Source organism: Gymnodraco acuticeps, unplaced genomic scaffold (genome assembly GCF_902827175.1).
Source record: "Gymnodraco acuticeps unplaced genomic scaffold, fGymAcu1.1, whole genome shotgun sequence".
NCBI classification, from domain to species: Eukaryota; Metazoa; Chordata; class Actinopteri; order Perciformes; family Bathydraconidae; genus Gymnodraco; species Gymnodraco acuticeps.
In genome coordinates, this window is record NW_022990459.1 from 508,646 (window position 1) to 531,386 (window position 22,741).

General features: G+C 40.9%; 1 protein-coding gene across 2 annotated transcripts in view; it reads left to right on the forward strand.

Annotated features, from left to right (window-relative positions):
- Nucleotides 1-22,741, forward strand: part of chrm2a (cholinergic receptor, muscarinic 2a) — an 84,336-nt gene that overhangs the window by 52,732 nt on the left and 8,863 nt on the right. The gene's annotated exons all lie outside the window — the stretch shown is intronic.

Sequence of the window (22,741 nt, forward strand, 5' to 3'; positions counted from 1 at the left end):
GGTCCCGAAACACTGACGGCTCAGCTACATTTGGTGAGTTTGGTCCCAGATGTTTGATCTTGCATTCCAAAAACAACACTCATCCACCCATGACATAATAGAGCAATGCAAGTCCTGTGCGTACATTTAAGTCTCTTTATAATACAGATGAAGAAGCAACATTAATGAGATTTGTGCAATTGCATAACCCAACTATTTCGACAACTTTGACTATTCTCTTTGCTTTAAAATGAACAGTTTTGTACAGCATTTCTACTACAGTTCAGTTTTTCCATCCTAAACTTAAAGGGAATGGCAGAAATGAAGTCGTTATGCAACGCAACAGCAGCTCTTCCGGAGAACACAGCTTTTATAGCTCCTGCGTGGTGACTAACTCCTACCAGTCCTGCAGGCTCATATGGGAGTAAACAGATCAATAGGCCCACCTGAGAGATGGATGCTCACCTCCTCCGAGCAGCAGCGATCAAGCAGAGTCTACAAAGCCGTCCTTTCAGCTGCAGCCTAATGACGCTAATGGGCAGCAATGCTCTCAGAGACCCTTTATTACACTGATTAGGCCAACAACCTCAGATATAATGTCCTAATCTGATTAAGAGATGGACACAGCTGAGCAGAGAGGGACAACATAGACGGTGAAAGAGAAAGAGAGAGTGTGAGAGCAGACTAATAGAGATGGGCTTGTGTAGCTCATGAAAAAGGCTACATTGCAAAGAACTGACTGCATGAGCGCACTCCTGCTGATGTATTATAGAATGTATCTGTCTGAAATGTATGGACACGCAAAGTGTTCTTAGAAATGATGCACTTCCTAATGTGTTGTGGTGTTTGCATCATCAGTCAAACTGAACAAGCACAAGGGTGGAAGATTGAATTGTTTCTGTACATTTCTGTTTAAGTCAGCTTAGCTGTAGGGAGTTTTTTTTACCTTTAGGTTCTCGATAGTTAAACAAATGCCTTGAATGCATTTTCCTTTTACTTGAAAACATTTGCATTTCTTAAAAACTTTGTTCACATTCATGTTTATTAAATTGCAGCTTCTTCCTCACTGCCTTTTCTTCACCGCGGTAAGTCATTTTTCAGAATGTTTGGTAAAGCAGCAGGAATGTGCATTGTGTTCCCTACTCTTTCCTAATACATGCATACGTTTTAAGAATACTCACTATGTCTGTCTATAGCAATGTTCACAGTGTCAGATTAGCACGATTTTTGAGTCCTACAGCTAACATTGGACTGATATTGTGTAGTCTGAAATTAAATAGGAAATAATATATATCAGGGCCACCTCAGATGTAGACTCAAGATGACACATCTTTAACAGGAAGCTTGCATTGTAAACTAGGGTTTAGGAGTTTAAAATACTTGTTTGTTAGACTGTAAAAAACACAAGTTACGAGCACTTGTGGAGCTTTAGCCATAATAGGGACTACAACTCATAGCTCTTGTCAACATGTTGTATGTCTCTCATGATTCTCAATTGAACTGACATAAAATCGCCCCCTTTACGGATTTATTCTTGGCTTTTGTAGAGCACATGTCCATCAGACTAATTAGCCAGCAAAGGCTAGCTATCACTTATTGGCAAGACAAAATCTGAAATAAACAGTGAAATCAAGCAACAACGGATCGTCAAGTTTGGTTCATTCAGTTGAGAAAAGCCTTTAGAAAGAAAGCCCTTTTAGAACATGGATTCAAAAGGTGTCATGTCTTGTTATTACTTTGTTAAATCCAAGATGCAACATTTATTATGTGATCCAGGCCAACGCAAATCAATCATTTCCTCTGGGTTGCAACCTGCAGTGATGGATACCCCCTGGCTTGCTGTGAGAGTAGAGTGCCACTTTGGATGTGTTTATGTATGTGCGTAAACTACACTTCATTTAGCACTGCTCCACAGGGGAGCCAAGGGAAATCACAGAGACACGGAGAGAGAAAAAACAAACAAATCAAAAGCATTAAACCAAGCAAACACAACATAGGAGGCTTTTTTAAGGACCGTTAAACCTCCGTTATCCACCTCAAATTAAATGTCTTCTTTGGTAGGCTCCTCTCATTCAGTAGGAAGGTATGAACATGGTAAGCACAGGTTGCAGAAGAGAATTAACAAACCGGCTGCCAATGACAGTGGCTTAAAATAGATAAAGTGGATATCAAAAATAATCCAATCCCACTGCTTCTCATTATTGTAGGGTAGGGAGAAAATGTGTTGTTGTTTTACCAAGATAGAAGTTACTCTTTAATGCTTTTGACATTTATATTAACACAAATGTTTCTAGTTCACACATTTTTCTACCCGAAATACTTTTTCAGTGTCTAATCTTAATATTCCTGAGCCAATGTCTCAAACTTGCGGTCTATATTTATATGACCCAACCCACCGTCTTACAGCTGCAGGCACTCAGTCGTTAGATGATCCAATTACATGATGCAAGCTACCAACAGAGCTCAGAAGGAGTACAAAACTGCAGATCTACTGGTACTACAAGCAGCAAATTCCCTTTAGTTAAGGGACTCATTTCAAATTGATATGGAGACAGCAAACACAAAGACATAAGCATGTGGAAAAATACAAGCAGAGCCATATTTTAATGTCTACATCAGGCTGGGATTTATTTAACTGTTGGTGTCTGTCTTAAAGGTCACCTATTATGCAAAATGCTCTCTTTTCCTCCTTACCCAAATCTCTAAAAAAAGGGGTTCACCGGAGCCATTTCAGATTTGCTAAGGTCATGACGACGTTATTAAAATGTGGGCTGGCTTTACGTTGATCATAGACATGTTTTTTTATATATTTCTATGTATCCGAGACCCATAATATATGCCTAAAAATAGCATGAGTAATGAATGGGAATGTTACGTTAATCATAAGGTCACAGTAATTTACCCTTTTTAAAAAAAACTATATTTACTGATAACAAAGAGTTGTCTCCATCATTATATCTGACCTTATTTACTGGTTTAAAACACTCTTGTAGGACAATGTTCATCTCTTAAGAGTTGCAAATGTCACTTACATCAGTTTTACTAACTGACTGGTAGACCAACTCAACATATGTTGTCAAGTAGGTTTACGCCATACTTTCTGATAAAGGGAATTTTTCACATACTCCTCTGGAACTTTTATGTGCATTGGAAGTCTCTGAGTGCATAAAGAAACAATATTCCAGCTTGACATTTCAATTGAATGGATAGAAAACGTCCATAGAAATTGTGAAGGTTAATCTAAAAATATTCAAGAAAACTAGTGCTTCTATAGGGTATACAAATTAAAAACAGGATTTATAAAACTGATATATATATTTATTTCTTTATTAAATAAATCAAATGAAAGTCAATGTCCACATAGGAAGATAATAGTATTAAAGGGCTATAAAGGGGGTGAATATTGGCAAACTATTTCATCCACCTCAACACATTGCAATCCTCGCTTTCTCAGAATGTCATCATTTATTTTACTGCCAACCGCTTTTCTCTTTTAAAACCAAACGAAGCTAATAGCCTTTGAATGAAAGGGCTTGCAACACTGACACAATTACATTGCAGTTGGCCGACTGAATCTCTTGCTCCCTTATTGCTTATTGGTAGTCCATATGCAGGTCCTGCAATTTGCTGAAAACATAAGGGTGAACATGCAGTCAATGAAAATAAAACCAGTTTAAAAGGATTCACACAAAAAATTGGGGGACATTTCTTTATTTTGATCAGCTTGGGGGAAATACTGCGCGTGTGTAAACAAGTGCCGGAAACAAAATATATCTGTTTTCTCACATTTTCAAATGTTCATATTGTTATACCGTGGTTTTCTGTTCTGATCGTCCATGTTCACCTTCTGAGTTTGACTGACACCATGATTGGAGAGTAATGATGAGCTCCGACAGATTTTAATCTATTCTCCAGAGAAGAGGATGTTCTTGCCCTTTCAGTCGGGTCAATTATCCTTTTATGTGTAGTCGGTAGTCATCTGATTCAAATTATTACAAAAGGGATCAAAATCCCCCTTTTCTCCCAGTAAATTATAGACAATGACAAAGTTTGAGCAGAAATGCGGGATGAATTCATTGGAATTAATCTGAATTTACCATTGCCACTGTCACCGTGGTGTAGGCACTCTAACACTCAGAAGCTGCGCTCAGTTCGTTAGAAGAGAAGTTTGAAGAGGCTCCCTTTGGATTTGTTTTAGGTCAGATTTACCCCATTAGGCTGGGGAAAGGAAAAAGCTTTATCCCATTTATAAAAAAGAATCACTTGGAGCATGAACACCTTTTAGCATTTATTATTAATGCAGAGGTGCCTGATCCCAATTTGCAATGCAGACATCCCTCCTGTTCCACAATGCCTCGCCTTGATTAATTAATTTAAAAGTTTACCATTGCAGCTATAGCGAATTGTTGGTTAGACCAGAGAGGAAAGACTTACCCAGCTTTTAAATAATGAATTACAGCAAAGGTAATGAATTGGTGTTTGGCATAAAAGTTGCATATCTCCGCCAGGTGTGCCCCCATCTTTCCCCTCCCCGTAAAGAAGAGTAGAACTTTTTTTGTGTCCCTTCCACCTCCTTTGCAGTCAAGATTGCGGCAAATATCATAAAAACGGGATTTATTGATTTTTGAGTTGCGCCTAACTTTAGTGGATAATAACTTATCGGGTATTGAATTAATCTTAATGCTTCCATTCAAAGTAAGTGTTAGGGAATAGTTTTCCCTAGTGTCCTCTTTCACCCTCTGACACAGATGCTCCAACCTTGAGCAGCCGTTAGCTCCCAAGGTGGGGCTGCCCTAGCAGTTTTGTGACCGGGCAACTGTCGGTCAGAGATAGTCATTGTGGGACACCTGGAACACATCCTTCTCGGGGTAGATGACCCCGAGCCATAACCGACAACTAAAGTTGATTCAGTTTCCTCCGCTGTTTAGTCTAACTAATAAAGAATGTTGATTACCCTTAGCGAAACTAGTTAAAACATCATACAAGAGGAAGGTTTCTTCAGAATTGATGTGGCATCTCAACCGTGTGGTCAACCCGTGGCCCCGTGATATGTCTTGTGAATTCTCCGGTCGAAGCTCCAAATAAACAGTCAGTGTTTGCCATTAAAGCTCTAGGGGGGTATACTACGAAGCAGGATTTTCGCTTAGCCGGCTAAATTCAGGGAAAACTCCGGCTTTCCGGTCCTACGAAGCTGGTTCTCTTTTTAGCAGGCTAGATCTCCATGGTAACTTATGCTTAGCGGCTAACCTGGTCGGGACCAGGTTAGGTTGCAGGCTAAGAGCTCAACTCAGTGAAAGCACTGCCTGCTGACCAATCAGAGCTCAGTGTGCGGAGTTTAAAGCGATCAAGTCATATTACAGGAGAAAGGAAATACAGAAAAGCTGCCGTCGCAGGAAAGACGGCCGGCAAAAATCACCGACTGTGTGAACGTGAACATCTTGCTAAACGACAATCCTGCTTCGTAGTATACCCCCCTGGTTAGGTTGCAGGCTAACGGCCCGTCTACACTACTACAGGCATCAAAAAATCTTGAAGCTGGGCGTGTCTGAAGCTTGGCGATTTTTTGCGAGCAACGCGACCAACAACCAATCACATGAATCTCCCGCCCCCGACATACAAAGCAATAGCAATGTTAAAACGAAGTGAACTGGATATAAAATCCCCAAACAGGCGAAAACCTACCAGTTTCACCCACTGTCTCTGCCACCTCCCTCCATGCCTGGCTCCTCCGGTTTGTATCCCGGTAAATAGTTCTGGTCGTAAAGAACCGGGTGATTTGCTACCGTAATTTCTCGTTTGGAATATGAGGAAATGAACTGCGGTCTGGCTCTCCCAGCTTGCACGCGGTTTGATTGGCTAGCGCTTGTACTGGCGGGAATTGCAAAAATGGGATTTGATTGGCTGACGCCAGCTTCGAGCAAGCATCGAGCCTCAAAAGTTGAACATTGTTCAACTTTTGACGCCGATAGACGCTCGCGATGCTTGCAACGCCTTGCCATGCTACCCACAATGCAGTTCGGCGAAGTTTGAAAATATCCTACGTCACCCCATTCAAATGAATGGGCGAAGCGTTGAAAGCATTTTTTGACGCCTGTAGTGTAGACGGGCCGTAAGAGCTCAACTCAGTGAAAGCACTGCCTGCTGACCAATCAGAGCTCAGTGTGCGGAGTTTAAAGCGATCAAGTCATATTACAGGAGAAAGGAAATACAGAAAAGCTGCCGTCGCAGGAAAGACGGCCGGCAAAAATCACCGACTGTGTGAACGTGAACATTAATAGAATATCACCTCCCATCTTCAGAGCAATCTGACTATTATAACATTAGCGTTAAGAAAGCTTACTTAAATATATGCCACAACATAAGTAACCGGATCAGAGTAACATTAAGTAGCCTACAGTCCGCGGCATATCACATCATAATGTATCATATATTTTCTTATCTGAGTCAGCTGAGCCGTATCTGGCCGTGCAACACTCAGTGTCACATACTGTATGCAGAAGTATTATTTTAAGCAACACATTAAGTTGACGAAACACTGGAGACAAATGTAATTAAAGTCAGATCGTGTTTTAGACGGGGCAGTGATATCATAAACCTGTTAATGTACGCATTCAAACACTTTTTCTTTTACCAGCTGTATTCACCCTGCAGGTGCTATGTGGCTTTTATCCTGGATAAAGTGTTTAAGACATGGATGTTTAAAGTTTAACTTCTTCATTTTTGACTAGTATTAAAGTTCACTTTTCATTCAGGAAGTATGACGCTGCGCTGTCAGTACGCTTCTCCATGTTTGTGATTGGTCGAATGCTCCAAATACCACCCCTTTCATGTGAACGCGCACCTAACTAGATAGGAAACGGCTGGATTGAGCGATCCACTTGATAACCAGCGTCGTAGTACAGTTTAGCGAGAGCGCGTATGTTTTGGATTAGGCCAACCGGCTAACTCAAACATATCCAGGTTAGGTTGAACCAGCTTCGTAGTACAGGCCCCTGGTGCAGATAACAGCATAAGTGGACCAACAATTAAGAGCAGCTGCAGTGCATGCAATAATCACCAGTGTGGCAAGCAGGCCTAATTGTCCTTGCTGATCAGCTGCTTAGCCACATGTACTGTGTGTTTGTGTGGTCATCTTCTTCTTTTTTTTAATTTGGGTTCGACATAACTTTATGATTGTTACCGTTTTGCTCATTACAGCAATGTTTATCTCTCTGCTTGTTGAGAAATAATCCCTTCATTACACCCTCACTATCTTCATTATCGTTTACATTTCTAATCAAGATAAGGGGACTTTTAGTGGGGCAACAAAACAATATAAACACACATTGGGGCACAGCAAACACAAACCCATATTCTTGCAATTCAGTTATCAGTATGTAAACTCATCATATTCCAATTACTATGTTATGGCCATCAGCATCTTTGGAATCAGTGGAATATCCAGTCGTGGGGAAATAAAGCAGAATTTTGTGGTACAAAAAAAAAAAAATCTTATATTGGTAAACTGTGCTTGAAAAAAAAAGTAAGGGGTGTAGGCCAGTTTTTTTTTAAATGTGTTGGATCAATGTAGGTGTAACAATGGTAGAAATCTAGTAAAGGGCAATCAAGTGTTGTGGCAGAAATTGCACCACCAAAAGGGGGAGGAGTTGGCGGGATATCACATTTTGTTTGCTGATGTGAACGCATACTGTAGCTTAAATGTCACACTATAACCAACATTTTAAAACTTGACTTGATTTGAACTTCTGTACATTGGTGAGATTTAGATGTGGGGTTGACTGTGATGCAGTGTTAGGGCGTGGCACCAACCATACAGGAGTCCTGCTGTTGCTACATGTGCTGCAACTTGTTGGTTTGTCACTGTGTATTAACAGAATATGATTTCTAGTCATGTGCCATAATCTTGTTTCAAACACAACTGCCAAAAGAATAATTCAGTTAAAGCAGAATGGCAATCAGAGAACACTCAGAGAATGACACAATAAATTAGCCTTTTTAACATAATTCGACTGAATATGCGCATAATTGTCTAAACTCGCACTCATGCAGCAGTTATTTCCTTGGTTTTGAACAGATAAAAAACATTAGGCACAGTTGAGAATGAATGTCAATTGATAACTGTGCAGGGGCGGATCTAGAAACATATTCATGGGGTGGCAAGAGGGTGGCAGGAGAATATCAGGGGTGGCATCCCCTGGCAGAAGTATATGCTGATTTAATCGCAGTCATATCAATTAATGTTAACTTGGAAAGCCACAATATTAATATTTTAACTCAATAACATTAGGTGACATTATTGTGGCACATCAGTAAAGCCTTACATATAAATATAAGGTGGCAGACATCATTGAATTCATTTTAACTGAACAATACCAGGGGTACCAATCTATGCAGACTGCTGCAATAAGTACATTAATTAACTGTCTCATCGATGTGTGTCTGTATGAATATGATACTATTAACAATCATATTATTCCTATCAGCTGTCAATCACTGTTATGATTCACATATTCAGTGTTATTATTAAATAAACTATATTTTTTGGAGGAGATAATGATGAATGTTCCTCAAGATGCTTGCTCATCCTCCTTCAAATTTGAAAGACAAGTAATTACTATCATAAATCAAAAGATTCAAAAGAACAGTTCAGCGCCCCTCAACTTAATTGCAAACAGTTACAACCTTGACTTTACATCAGAAAGAACAAACATTAAAGAAGTGACTAACTGCATCAATTAGGGCTAAAAAACGTGTATTCAGCTAAAACATAAACATCGCTGCAGTTATTATCCAGTGGAAAGTCCTTACCTACTCGCCTAGTTAAATCAAAGTGGTTACTTTTTTTGGCTGGGCAGTGAAGTTTTACACATCGTCTTATTTGACTTTCTCAGGATTTGAAACTGTTTTTTCCACAAAGAAGAAAAATGTTATGCACGTAAGGTCATCATCTTGACAGTTTATTATGCGACTCATCCGTGAGCAGAGCATCAAGTTGGCATGCCTATAACAGCTGAATGTGGCGATTACCATCTTGATCAGCAAGATTCTCCCCCCAGAGATCTTTTGAAATACTAACATAAAATACACATTCTGGTACTCTCTTGAGAAGAAAAATAAATAAATCTATAATATTTTTAAAAAATGAATGGTATTTAATCTTTTGTTACTTTGTTCTGAAAGCTGAACCTGCTGCTCCTCACAGAGAGAAGAGGGAAGAGGCTGTGTGAATTACTTTACAGTGTGGATAAGGGTGGATAGCCCCCATTGTTCTGTGTGTCAAAATGAAAGACAGCCCACACACCTATCAATCATCAAACCGTGGGGTCTTATTTCATTACGTGTTGATTTCTATCAACACGTAATGTTGTATCGATGTATTCTTTCACACACACATACGGGTTTTGGGCCGAGGGCGACACCGTACTTCCGGTATCAACTATTTCACACGAGGTGCATACAGAATATCATAGTCCATTGCCTTAATCAATATAGTCAACTCTAAAATACCACATATATGCATTGGCATGATAATATTATTGTGACAAGTGGGGTATTCACCTGGTGTTTCCAGAAGATAGACGTAGATGCTGCCAAAATCGACCGAAGGCCACTTTTGAGGGTCGTAATTCCATACATTGTACATCCAACAACCCACACAGCTCTAGTTTACGCTGGTAACGACCTAGAGCACACCCCTCAAGTCCAGAGATGTAATCCGAAGACATGCAGCGATTTCTTCGGTCGTTAATTCAGAAAAAAAACCTAGTGCGCTCTGCCCGGCTACATTAGCTAGCTGTTTATATTAGCAATCGCCAGGATTTTTGCACCTCCAGAAAAATGGCGTCTTTATAAAAAAAAATATGGCGCGCGTTGCATTGTGGGTAGCTGTGACGTCACTGTGTGTGAAAGAATCGGGACTTCCTGCAACAACACCACGCCGTTATCGTGATTCTGATTGGCCAGAAGACATTAGCAAAGATGTTCTATTTCAAAGTTTTTAAAACCGTTTCTAGTCTTCGGTATTTCCAGACAAGTGGCTACTGAAATCAATCTTACTAACTGCTGTCTGTGCAATTTACTCCGCGCGAGTTGGCGGACTTTATTTTGCTTACCTTAACATCATTTTTCATGGTGGGGCTAAGCCATTTATTGGTATGGCGCCGCCACTGACCGCAAATACCTCATTCCTTCCATCTACTTGGATCCGAAATGCTTCTCGTTTTGCCCCGTTCAAATGAAATCGCCGCCAATCATATTTCCACGCTCGTTCCAGGGCCGGGGAGGGGTTACAAGGCTCGCGTCTTGTGCTGCATTCACTTGCACTCGGACATTAGAGATTTTCTCTCATAAATGTCCGATGAGCCACAACTTTTTTTTCAAAACAAAGCTGCCAACTGGGGTGGCAGCTGGGGTGGCAAGGCATTTTTCTGAGGTGGCAGCTGCCACCCCGTGCCACCCTGTAGAACCGCCACTGTAACTGTGTACATTTCATAGGGAAAGGTTGTTTTTTGGTTAAATTGAGGTTGATTATGACTTGAGTATTAGTTAGTATGACAATGAAAGTCTCTTATCACAATGTGTAGGCTTTCTAGTTCTATTGATATGGTTTAACTAAAACGTGTTTGAGTGAGTTTGTGAATGAAAAAGCTCACATAGACATTAATGAGGCCTTATGGTAGATCTTATGACTGAGAATAGTCGAGGATCAAGGCAGGTTCCTTGAGGAACTCCCCTCTCAATGTGACTTTTTTTTACGAAAGAGACAATGTATGGTCCAAAGCTCTAACATTGTAGTGTTTACAGTAAAATATGATAAAACCTGACCTTGTTTGATCCATCACACAGTTAATCTGATCTTCGAGTTGTCTGTTTCATTAGGTCATCTTAAGTAATTTCAAATACCAGAATAGGTTTTATCCGAGCAGGCAGATGTTTCATCACAACCACAGAAGGGTCATATCATATGTGTATTTTCCACTGGGTATTGCAGGCTTACAAAAGCAACAGGTCACACTTGTATGGATATATCTACAGAGATATTGCTGTAAATACACCTTAAGGCAATACACAAAGCCTGAACAAAGATACAGATTCAACAAACTACCAGCTGTAGTAGAGGTTTTGGAATAATAGTGCATCCATTTTAACCAAATTACAAACCAGTTAAAGATGTTTTCATTGCGGAAAATGGGTCAAAGATTGGCCCTTCAATGGATTGGGGCTACAAGAGACATAACCATTAACCAATTAACAAGATCAGAAATTACAACAAGTTTCCTTGGGCTGATTTCCTTTGCATGCGCTAATGTCAACAAAATAACCATCATTAGTGTCAAGGCTGCAAATAATGTTAGTTGGAAGGGTATGGTAGGCTCTAGGCAAAATGTTTGTTAAAGTATGTTAGGTTAGTTGCACTGTTGTTGCTACAGCAAATGTGAAACACCAATTATATTAGTCACATTTTAACACTGGAGAATGTTTTGTGAGTAGTGGCATGGTCCACCTGAAGTATAAAGCTGTCAGTCAGAGCTCAAGGGAATGAAATACTGAATGCAATGGGAGGACAGAGCAAGATGGGCTAATTACATAGCTGACACCTTGCCTTCAAACATCCTTTTGCAAAGCATTTTTTCAAGCTTTTTAATTTCCCAACAACTGCTTTGTTGAGTGTGCATCGCTGTGTTAGCATTTGGTAGACATTTGTATAGAAAACATATAACATATGTTGTGAGCAAACCACAATGTTTGCATTGTTATTCCTACTCCAACACGGGGAGCAGTGGTTGTCAATGCCATACATTCTGGATGTCAAGACCCTACTAGGAAGATAGATGGCTCAAATAAATCAAATATGATGCAGGAGCATGCCTCTTGTCTCTCAAAATGCTTCATGCTTTCTCAAGCAGCAGTATCTAAAGGCCTCTCCAGCTCTTCATATATAGTGCTGTTTTAAGAGAATTCAACCTTGTGATTATTATTTATTTTTTAAAACTTGACAAAGCTAATTTATCTAAGCAGTCACCATTATGGATGGGTATTCCAGGCGGGACAGCCTCTCGAGGCAATAGTAATACATGGAGGGCTGATAGTGAAGCTGGAATATTTAAAATATTACGTCTGGGAAATATTGCAGATTCAATGGGTAGAGGCTTATTTGAATTTTACTCTTCAGAATAGCTAAGCAGTGGCCTCCTACTAGTTTTTTTTTGGAGTGTTAGACAAATTCACGCTTAAAATAACCAACGGTGTTATGACGACACATTGTGTAGAAAGAGCATTGAGGTGACATTTTTAAAAAAGTGTCAGGTATCACATCACACCACCACTAATCTCCTCTCATCAGCGGATACATGAGAGGTAGTGACAAGGTAATCAAATCGGAAAAGCCTCATAAATGGATCCTGTCGAAATTGCCTGTGTGTGACACGTGGCTTGACAGGCCATCAGGTTCGAACACTTTGGTTTTTGGTCATGGCGCATCTGTTATTTGGATCCAGATCGACTTCTGGGGGTTAGCATCTGTCAGCTTTATTCACAGCAACAGCACTAGGCTTCAGAGTGCAGGTTACTGCCAAGGATGCCTCTTGTGAATGGCTGTGGCACATTGTGTTCCCGTCTTATCAGACTTAGCTGAAGCTGCCTCTTTACAAGTGTGAGATAGATCCATCTGAAAGGGAAAAACCAAAGTGGAGGCTTCATACATCAGTGGTTCTTGGACCCTAAGTCCCCTAACACGCAACTGAAATAGACCGTTTGTTATAGTCTCCTAGTTTTTGGTCCGACTTTTAAAATCAAAAACCGATGAGAAATCATCCAAAATCATCCAAAAAACTTGAAAGAATATATATTACTCACGTTATCCTCACTGAGTGCTTCTGTAGATGAATATACATTGCGATGGAATGTATCCCTCTGGCTTACTGTAACTTAAGAGAAAACTAGAACAGGTACTTTAAATAGAACAACCTGTCCAAAGCTCTGCTTTTTATCACTAAACTCGGAATCACAGGAGAAAGACGGAGTGTGGGGAGGATGGGCAACAGAATACAGAAACAATGAAGTGGAACAAATCCAACAGGCACAAGCTTTATCTCGTTCCCTTCGCCTTCCCTGCCTTTTTTCCATTGTTGCTATCTTTCACTATCTTAATGAGCACCACAGCTTTCTATCAAGGGATGGTGCCAGTGTGATACATCACAGACAGGACACATACAAGGAACGAGGACAGGACAGTAGCAGGGTGACAGTGATGCTGGCAGAGCGATGAATAGTGCTATAGGCATGCAGATTCACAGAGTAGTAAAAGAGAAACTCTTAACAGTATTTTCAAATGCAAAATAAATGATCTTAGTATTTAAGACAGGCCTGAAACAGTCATGAAATGGTGGTTTTATTGTTGCCAATAAAGCTAGCTTTTTTCAATGCTTTCAATTGGGAGGAAAAAATGAACTTCGAGTAGAGGATCATTCAAACGAGGGCCCTTGAGACTGGGTTCGTAATGAGACTCAAGGACTACAGCCAGGACGTGTGTGTGTGTACTATCACATGACTTTTCTCAACTACTGAATACTAACAATGTGCTCAACACCTTTTTGAGAAGCAGTTAAACCTTCTCCTTCCCATTAAGAGTGACATTAACAGGCTTATGTTCTTCCCGCTAAGCACACTCTAGTAGAAGGGTGAGTTATAATTGCACATCGGCCTGAGTTAAAATGTCTGGTCATAAAGTCAGTGTGCGCAGAGAGCCGGTGGCGCGATCAGAACCACTCTGTACTTGGTCTGAGAGCTCACTTGCGTAACACTATCTAATTTCTATAAGGCATTGTTGCGCAACATTGATAGAAGGTGACCTTTTTATTTGTTTGCTGCAGATTCTGCTTTACATTTTTTCTCTTAGCATATTTCTGTAGCACCATTATTGCTGTATATTCCCTTCCTATTCTTGGTGATGCGACACACATTTGTTCCGTGGTGGCAGCTCAGTGCAGGGTTTAATCGAACAAAACCCCAGAGAAGAAACCCGAGAGCAGCACCAGCAGGGCTCTGCTTCACCTGGTGAGACGATTAGTGAGCCACTACATAAATGCAGAGGTCGGGTGAAGAGTGCGTCCATGTCTATGCTCTATGTGAAATCAGTAATGAGCCAGCAACTGCCTGGAGAGACAAGTGGGCCAGCTCATTGCCATGCATAGTATGAATAAGCAAGGACAGCAGGGGAGTCCCGGAGGCTACTGTATATAGAAAAGGAAACAGGCTATATTGTCATTCTAATGGTGGTTTAGATTACCGGTACATGGGAGATGCTCTTAGCTGATAGCAACAATAGGGTATGACATCATCTTGACATATATAATGTGGTACATGATTGTGTTTCATGCCAAGGATAGCTTAACAGATGCCCCATTTGCTTGGATGTATCTGAGTCAGGGCTCAAAATGTAGTCGGTCTGTCAAAGACGAGCTGTGGAGAAAGGCATCATCGATGTTCTATTTTTTCCCACATGAGACACAGATTAGATAATCAAAAATGGGCTTATATTTATAGGAGAATAAATAAAAATGTCAATACAGTTATTCTAGCTCAAAGGATTTCCTGTTGGATGCATTTTTTGATTATTCCATCCATAGCATTACCGTTGCACAAGTATGGAAGCGGTCTGTTGCTGGCAATGTCCTGGAGCATGTCACCCTGGGCCGCCAGATGTTTCTTAATAAGTCTGTCGGCTGATTATAGCTCGTTTCATGGCTGCTGCAAATGTCCTTGGTGCCCAGTGCAAAATGTTTGTCATGTATTCGCTAACAGGGACACCTGGGACGATTTAAATGAGGATAAAGTAAAAGAGGCAAGCTGTGTGTTTCCTGATCTGCATTAAGGGTTTGGCTAACATGGACTTTTTAAGGGCAGATGATGATATAGGTATTTTTAGATCAAGGTTGCTGATAATAGCGGATATTTGTGATGATATTGTAAACATGGTCGATGTTACTTAATAAGACACAAACTCTCCGTTGAGATTCAGCCTAATGAAATTGTAGGACTGGAAGTTCTCACGCATTTACTCTTGAGAAGCAATTATGATTAGAAATATGGAAATCTGCTAATTAAAGCCAAATCAACAGAGGATACACGGTGCAGGGTTTTTCACTCGTGGGTAACTTATTTGTATGAAATAAAACGTTTAATGTGAAGTGAGAGGCGAGATAGGGAGCGTTTGAGTAGGTAGCGTGACGGTGTTTGTCAAGTCGGCGCTGCTGCAGGGTCTCTCTGTATGACAGGAGAAAATTGACTCGTCTCCCTTACCTTCCCAGCTTGCTTCGGGCCTTTGTTCATTCATTACTGGCTGAGCTCTAGTAGGTTTTTTTGTGCCTCACAGAAATCTGGTGATATTTCCGAAACAGTGTGGCTTCTGAACTGTCATCTGCAGTTAAAACCATATCTGATCTTTCCATTGACCCGCATCTGTTCAGAATACGTGGCTCCTGCTATTTCCATCTATGCCCGTTAGAAGGATTAAACAGACTTGCAGTAATTCCATCTTTAAATTGTGTGTATTTTACAGATTTGTGTGTTGAATGTGGCAGCTCACAGTGAATCTGAGTCTTAGGATTGGCTGCCTGACAGAGCAGCAGAGGTCGTATGTGACACTGTCATTTTTCACAGATGGTGTGAAGGATGCCATTGCAAAAAAAAACTGGAATATCAATAGGCTGATCTCTGCGCATTCTCTGGTTAGTGGTAAGGAGGGGGTGTAGTTGAATAGAGGGCACCTTAAAATGACAATTCTGCAATGCTGAGGATAATTTGCGGTAAATCACTTTGAATATAATTTCCATGAAGTGGCATCTAAAGGTCACAGTGAAAGACTTATGAGCCTCTTGCTGTCAAGACTCATGACAATTCATCAAGGCAAATAAAGAGGGAGTGGAGCATTCACTTGGTCTTTATTTAGGTGACCGCTTTGAAACGGAAGATTAGGGAGAGTCTGGCCAAAACCTGTATTCATACACCCCCTCGCTGTATTCATAATCAAAATATGTGCACACACAAAGACATGCAAATTCTCCAGTGTATTTTTTTGATCTCATCCACCTCACTTGGCACACAGTGACACATGGCCACCTACAGGTTCTCTAGGGAATCAATGGGTAGTTGATTGTTTTCAGATTATCCCAGCTTGTTTTCCAACCGCTTGAATGCCATTTCCTGCTCGTTAACACTCCATTAACTTCATGTCCTCTTAACACAAGCACGGCCAGATAAGAGAGGTTTGAGAGGCTTCATCACACCTGCAAAGGTTCTCCCTGTAATTAGATCCCCTCATGCATAATGCTAATGTGTAACTTTTAATGAGAGGTCATTGTCAATTTATTCTTTATAAGTTTGATACTCCATCTGTTAAGCACAGGCTTATCATGCTAGAGAGGTTGTGTGACTCTGGGAGTTGTCAGGGGGCAAAAGCTCCTGGTAGTGGCTTCCAAAACAAATTAGACCCAAGTAAGAAGCCTGGTTTAAATTGACATCAAGACTGCTTGAATCAGCTAACCCTCTTCTATAATTCAGACTGTGATGAGAGTGTTTTTGGAGGGTGTGAGCAGTGGCGGCGCTAGGGGGTGGCTACTTGGGCTCAAGCCCCAGATGTTTTCTGAAAAGCCCCGGATGTTTCACTTAAAAAAAAAAAAATACATTTTATTGAAAATGTCTCAGGAGTAATGTGCAGTACCGGAGTCCACCAGAGAGGCAGCCGCTGTGGGACATTAGCCTGCGTACTGCGTAGCCTTCCCTGCCCTGAAGAAGTGATCATTCCTAGTGCCTGACGAGTTTTAAGCTAATATCCTATAAAGTTATGGATATTAGAAAGTTATTTTCATCGAAGCAGGCACCACAATCTGCAGCAGCAGCTGCAGTATCAATGTCATCACCAGCAGTGAAGAAATGGATGATGTTTCAGGTTTGTGATGTCTGCACTCTGGCTGATTGAGTAAGAAGTGAAAAAGAGTGATGTAACGTTAATGTTAACACTCTCATCACAGTCTGAATGTTAGCTAGTAAACATGGAGTAACCACACTAAGTATACCCTTATATGTTATTAAAAATTATCCTAAGATGTAACGTTAACCCTTCATACCTCAGTCTACTTTTAAGACACTAAAATAACGTATTCCAATTTTTATTTTGTTTTCGCGCGTGGAATTATACCGGCTCTCGTTTCAGTACTCATAACAACGGAACCATAGCAACGGAACTGACAGGCAACCCTCTGAATCAGACTCCGAAAATCCAAATCCAAATCCACTCAGTGTCCGATTCAGAAACGGGACTCTTACACTCTTTACGTCACAAACAAAGATGGTGGATGAGAATAGATCTATAAAACGATAAGCAATGCGCCAGAATCAAGGTGAGACTATCCGCATCCTTTAAAACTCTACGCACATTCGTTTCACCGAAAGAAGTAAACGACTGTATTTGAGTGAGTTAAGGCATTAGTTTGCTTCATTAAAGGGTGTTAATGAAGAAGTGTTCTCCAGTGCCTTTTGTCCACTTTAAGGTATTATTAAGGTAGGGTTAATGTTGCTCTCAAAGTGCACCAGATTGATGCTTTTAACTTCAATATTTTAAAAAAAATCTTCCCGGGGGAGCATGCCCCCGGACCCCCCTAGAGGAGGCGACGACCCCCCTAAAGGATGTTCGGTCCACCCCCAACTTGTAAAAAATAGCACTTTACCCCTGCACCCCCCCAATAACTCCTGGGCTAAGCCCCGGATCTCCTACAATCCTAAATCCGCCACTGGGTGTGAGCAGTACCAACTAGATCAAATTGTGTTCATCTCTACGCACAGCAGGTGTTCTGGAAACAACACGTGGAACGGTCTGGACTTCAGTCACCAGCCAAGTGTTGAGATCAATGAGATGCTTCCGAGGTCCACTTTGTTAGAGCCAATATACAGTATATGTCATGTAGGCAATTGCTGTGAGTCGTTTATAAAACTAGGATGAAGTTTGGGCTATTTAGACATTAGGATTTCACGTGCATGTTTAGTGGATTATTCAGCAACAAGTGTGCAGTTGGGGCCTCCAAGTTTGAGGCATTGCCACCGTGTTGGATAATCCGGGATTGCTTCATTTGGGTCTGAAGTAACATGCTGCCGGCAATACTTAATTAAGAGAGCTTGTGGGATAGTTGTCCAGCTTAGAAAACCACCCTTGGCACCTTTCCATTGTTGGAATTGGGTGTTGGGAACGGTGTCTGACCATTTTTCCTTAGAAAAACAAGAATCTGAGTGATTGGCCAGGTGTGAAGGAACGTAGGCAGGGTTTGAAATTCTTACTTGAGCGGAATAACATTTCCCTGAGAGTAAGACAGAATGAGGTTGACTGACATGCAGGCATTGTAATGGACGGCTGCGGTTAAGAGTTGAGCTCTCAGTTTACACAGTGATCTACTTTATTGGCATCAGGGTAGAGAACGAAACAATGAAGTTGTGGATAGAAGTAGCCGATACTAACTTCTATCTAGGGTTACCTGGGAGGACCTAAAGGGGGAGAGTGAGAAACTCAGATATCCAAAGGGAGCTTTTGGAAGAACCCCTTCTCCTTGTAGTTGAAATTAAAGAATTTGCTGGAGGAATTGCCCATCTTTTCCGGGCAGGGAACACCCCAGGTAGAGCTGGGTGTTGTTTACCCACCACCAGTACAACCTAATAAAATGACTAAAAAGGAGTAGATACATGTCTTTGATCATTCTCTGGTTAAATAATTACCCTGAATCTGTACAGGAATCTGCCAAGATCTATCCCTGACATTCTGACATCCCTAAGACAGTGGAGAGGGCTTGAGGAAATTAATGCAAATTTGTAATTATACTTCAGCAGCCATCTCAAAACACTTCGGTATCTTTTGGGTTTGATGGTTATCGGAGCCTTTTTCATTTCCTGCTAAACATTTCTTCAAATATTTGTATCCGCTTATGTGTCTGTGTAACTCCTTGCTCCTTGTCAGTATCCCTGTTTGAATGACGGGCTTGATGGAGAGTAGTTTACACACACTGATAAAATGAGCCAATATTTACCTAAGCAGGAACTTAACCTCACTGCAGAGTCCAAAAAGATGTGATCAGTGAAGAAAACGACTTCCGCTTTATATTTAATAGCCTACATTGAACAGTCCCACATTTTCGTATTAAATTGTGACCGTTGTAGTTACACCACATGTCTTTACTTTGTCAGGCTTTTCTTTACAATAGGACATCCTTGAGCTTTGGATGAGCAAGTGTTTATTTTCATTTTATACAACTTTCCTATATCAATTAACTGTAATACGACAAATTGACCTTCACCCCCTATGGAGCAGCTGTACTGCAGCAATGATGGGTTTTGCATTCCAGTCATGCTTCTCTGCAAACAGCAAGTAAACGAAAGCCTAACCCTGCATGCTCCCATGGAGAGGGCCAGCGATGAAAATGCATGTAATCATTGAAGGCATGCGACAATTGCCCTGGGCTTTACCTTGGATCAGTGCTCAGAAATGGGGAAAAGGAATCTGGACACGAGGGAGGCAGCCAAATGCATCGGCATCATTGCAACTACACAGCTGCTTGTTAAAACAATATTCCTTGAATATCTAGAGGAAGCAACATCAACAGAGGTTTAGACCTGTTGCACTGTCCGAATTTGACAAGCAGATGCCATTTGAAAAAAAAATGCATCGATTGTTTCCTACTTTATAGTTTTTGGGGTTTAGAGCTGGCACTCCAGGAGTCCGCTACAAAAGACAGGGAGGACAGAAGTTGTGTAGAAAGGATGAGGTTAGCCCTGTCTGCTTCCCAGAGGGCAGAAGCAATTTTAAGCTCTAGTGAGCCAGCTCCCCCAATACCAAAGTCTGAACACAGAACAATACTCAAGTTCATTTATGCACGTCCTCCCATGGCAGCAACTGACTTTTCTCACTTTGTTCTAATACACTAAACAAAAAGGGCACAATTAGGATTGTGGAATCCTCTCAAACACTTTCAATTCAGTTAGTAGTACAGAGACTAGCAGGTAGGCTCTGTGGTTGATAGCTATGCTAAGAGTGCCACTGCTGCTCTCCCCAGGCGATGGCAACTGCACTCATTCTCAGCGGGCTGGCATGCCAGCATTTTTACCAACAGCACTGAAGCAAAGACGTCCTCCTCCTGCTAAGTACAACTTCCCTACAATTGGGGTCACTAATAAAGAATTGTACAAACTGAAACTGTAAAACTAACGGTACTTCCACACAGCAGCTTTTCAAAAATCTTGAAAATCTTGGAGCTGGGCGTGTCTGAAAGCTTGGGGATTTTTTGCGAGCAACGCGACCAACAACCAATCACATGAATATCTCGCCCCCGACATACAAAGCAAAAAACCCCGAGGATTTTATGCGAGCAATATATATATAAACTCCCCAAACAGGCGAAAACCTACCAGTTTCACCCACTGTCTCTGCCACCTCCCTCCATGCCTGGTTCCTCCGGTTTGTATCCCGTTAATAGTTCTGGTCGTAAAGAACCGGGTGATTTGCTACCGTAATTTCTCGTTTGGAATATGAGGAAATGAACTGCGGTCTGGTACTGTCAGATTTGCATAAACGTGATTTGATTGGCTGACGCTTCCAGCTCAGCTTCAAAAGTTGAACATTGCTCAACTTTTGAATCCTGGAAATCCTGGAAATCTTCGCTTCGCTCCCCCACAATGCAGTTCGGCGAAAAGCGAGGCAAAGTGACGTCATCCCCATTCAAAGTCAATGGGCAGAGAAGCGTTGGAAGCGGTGGAAGATTCGTCTAAAGCTGCTGTGTGTAAGGCCTTTTGGATCAAATGAAGCAAAGCTGTGGCTTTCCTTTTAAAGCCAAAGTGTGTTTTCACAGTAGGTTGATGCTACCATGGCTCACAATATGTGGATGGAAGCTTTAAAACAAAGATCAGACTCCCCTGGCTGTTCAAATTGAGCTGAAAAGGATTTGTGCATCTTTAGTTGACTCTAGCCGGAGCACAGCTTTCGCTGTGTTGTGGCAGAGATTTCAGGTGTGGGATCAGGCTTATTGCAGCTGGAGGTGGACAAAGAGCAGCAAAGGGAGTTAACTGCGTCCAATGTGCTTTGACCATCAATACTGATCCACTTAACTTTTCTAATCTCAAGCGAGCCACAAGTGTGTCCCATTTGTATTGTTGGTGTTTTTGAATATAAACCGGTGGACTTAAACATTGTATGGGGATTAGTCCAGCTTAGCTCCATGCCTAATGCAATGATTAGGGATGTTCTGGCACAGCAGATAAGTGAATTTTCACTAGTTACTCAGCAACTGCACTAAACTGTTAAAGACCTTAAGCCGAAATGGCAAAGTCTTGGACAAGACCGGTCTCCATGCAGTAGTGTGTCACCCATAACACTTTAGAGTCTATTCACTTTGAATGCACTACACCTCATACATTAGTTCAACACTAGTCATCAACCATCTGATGAAATAATTGATTGTCCTCATCAAGTTCTAATATATTGCTCACATACAGCACGTCGAGTAAGGTCTTCACACCTAACAGCAAAAAATACAAAGCTATTGCAAAAGAGCTGTGGCATAAAATATATGACTGTATCTATACTGGTCATATATTTATTTGGCTAATGACTCAGCTTTTTTGTAGTATGTCTACATTCTTCAGATGTAGCATTAATCTCCCAACTGAACAGACAATTCGATTCCCTTTTGCATGATTAAACTCCAGATGTTGTCTGAACATTGATGAATGTTTGTGGCTCACCTCATTGTTTTTAGTCAAATTTGTATTCAGTTCTTGGACAGCATATTGATCTTTCTCAGCTGAATGGTATTTTCAAAAGGCTTTTCATTTACAGGCTGAATAACCACATGCGGATCAAGTTTGATTAGTTTACAAAAGAAGGAGCTTGTGGAAAAAGTTGAAGCAGTTCCCCAGCCTGATGATATTTATGTCAAACTGAGAAGTGATATGCCATCGAGTGTGCCATAAAATCTGACCTACAGCGCCTGGAACTGCTCTAAGAGTTGTGGCCCAGCTCGGGAGGCAGAGAAGGCAAACCACATTACTCCTAATACCAAAGGCGTGTGAACACAAGACTGAGCAGTGTATACATCAAAGCAAGGTCTACAACACAGGCACATGTTTAAGGTTAAGGGCAAGAACTAGTGGGTCACTTGGGCATCAAATGAATTTTATAGTGCTGTATGAAGAGAATTTTAAAGTGCGAGTTGGAAATGGACCTTTGATGATAAAATGTCAGCTCTAATTGTGTCAATAATTCCTTTTAAAGTTTTCATTGAACTAATTTTCATTTGGATTCTGTGTGTGAATGGGGTTTATTACACTTTTCCCTATCTTTTTAAGAATGTACAGGCAAACATTGCACAGTATAAAAATATGTATTCTTGGTCGTTCGAAGATTGATCTTCAAATATAGGGGTTTTGAAGCACATTCAGCAGAAATTAAAAGACAGCAATTCAAGCCAAAGGCTAGTCATTAGGCATTATGTGATCAAAAATGTATCCATCAAAGTGGATAGGCGAACAAAAGCCTAGAAAAAAAGAACAGCTTTGAGCACTTTGCATGAAAAAATAAATGGGCAAATGGATTTTTTATTCATCGCATGGATTTTTACACTGGAAAATATGTTGCCAGTGCCTGTTTGTGTTTTGTTATCCTTGTTTTGCAGATGTAACTTGGTCCAAACAGGACTACATGAAATACTTTAATAAAGAATTATACATA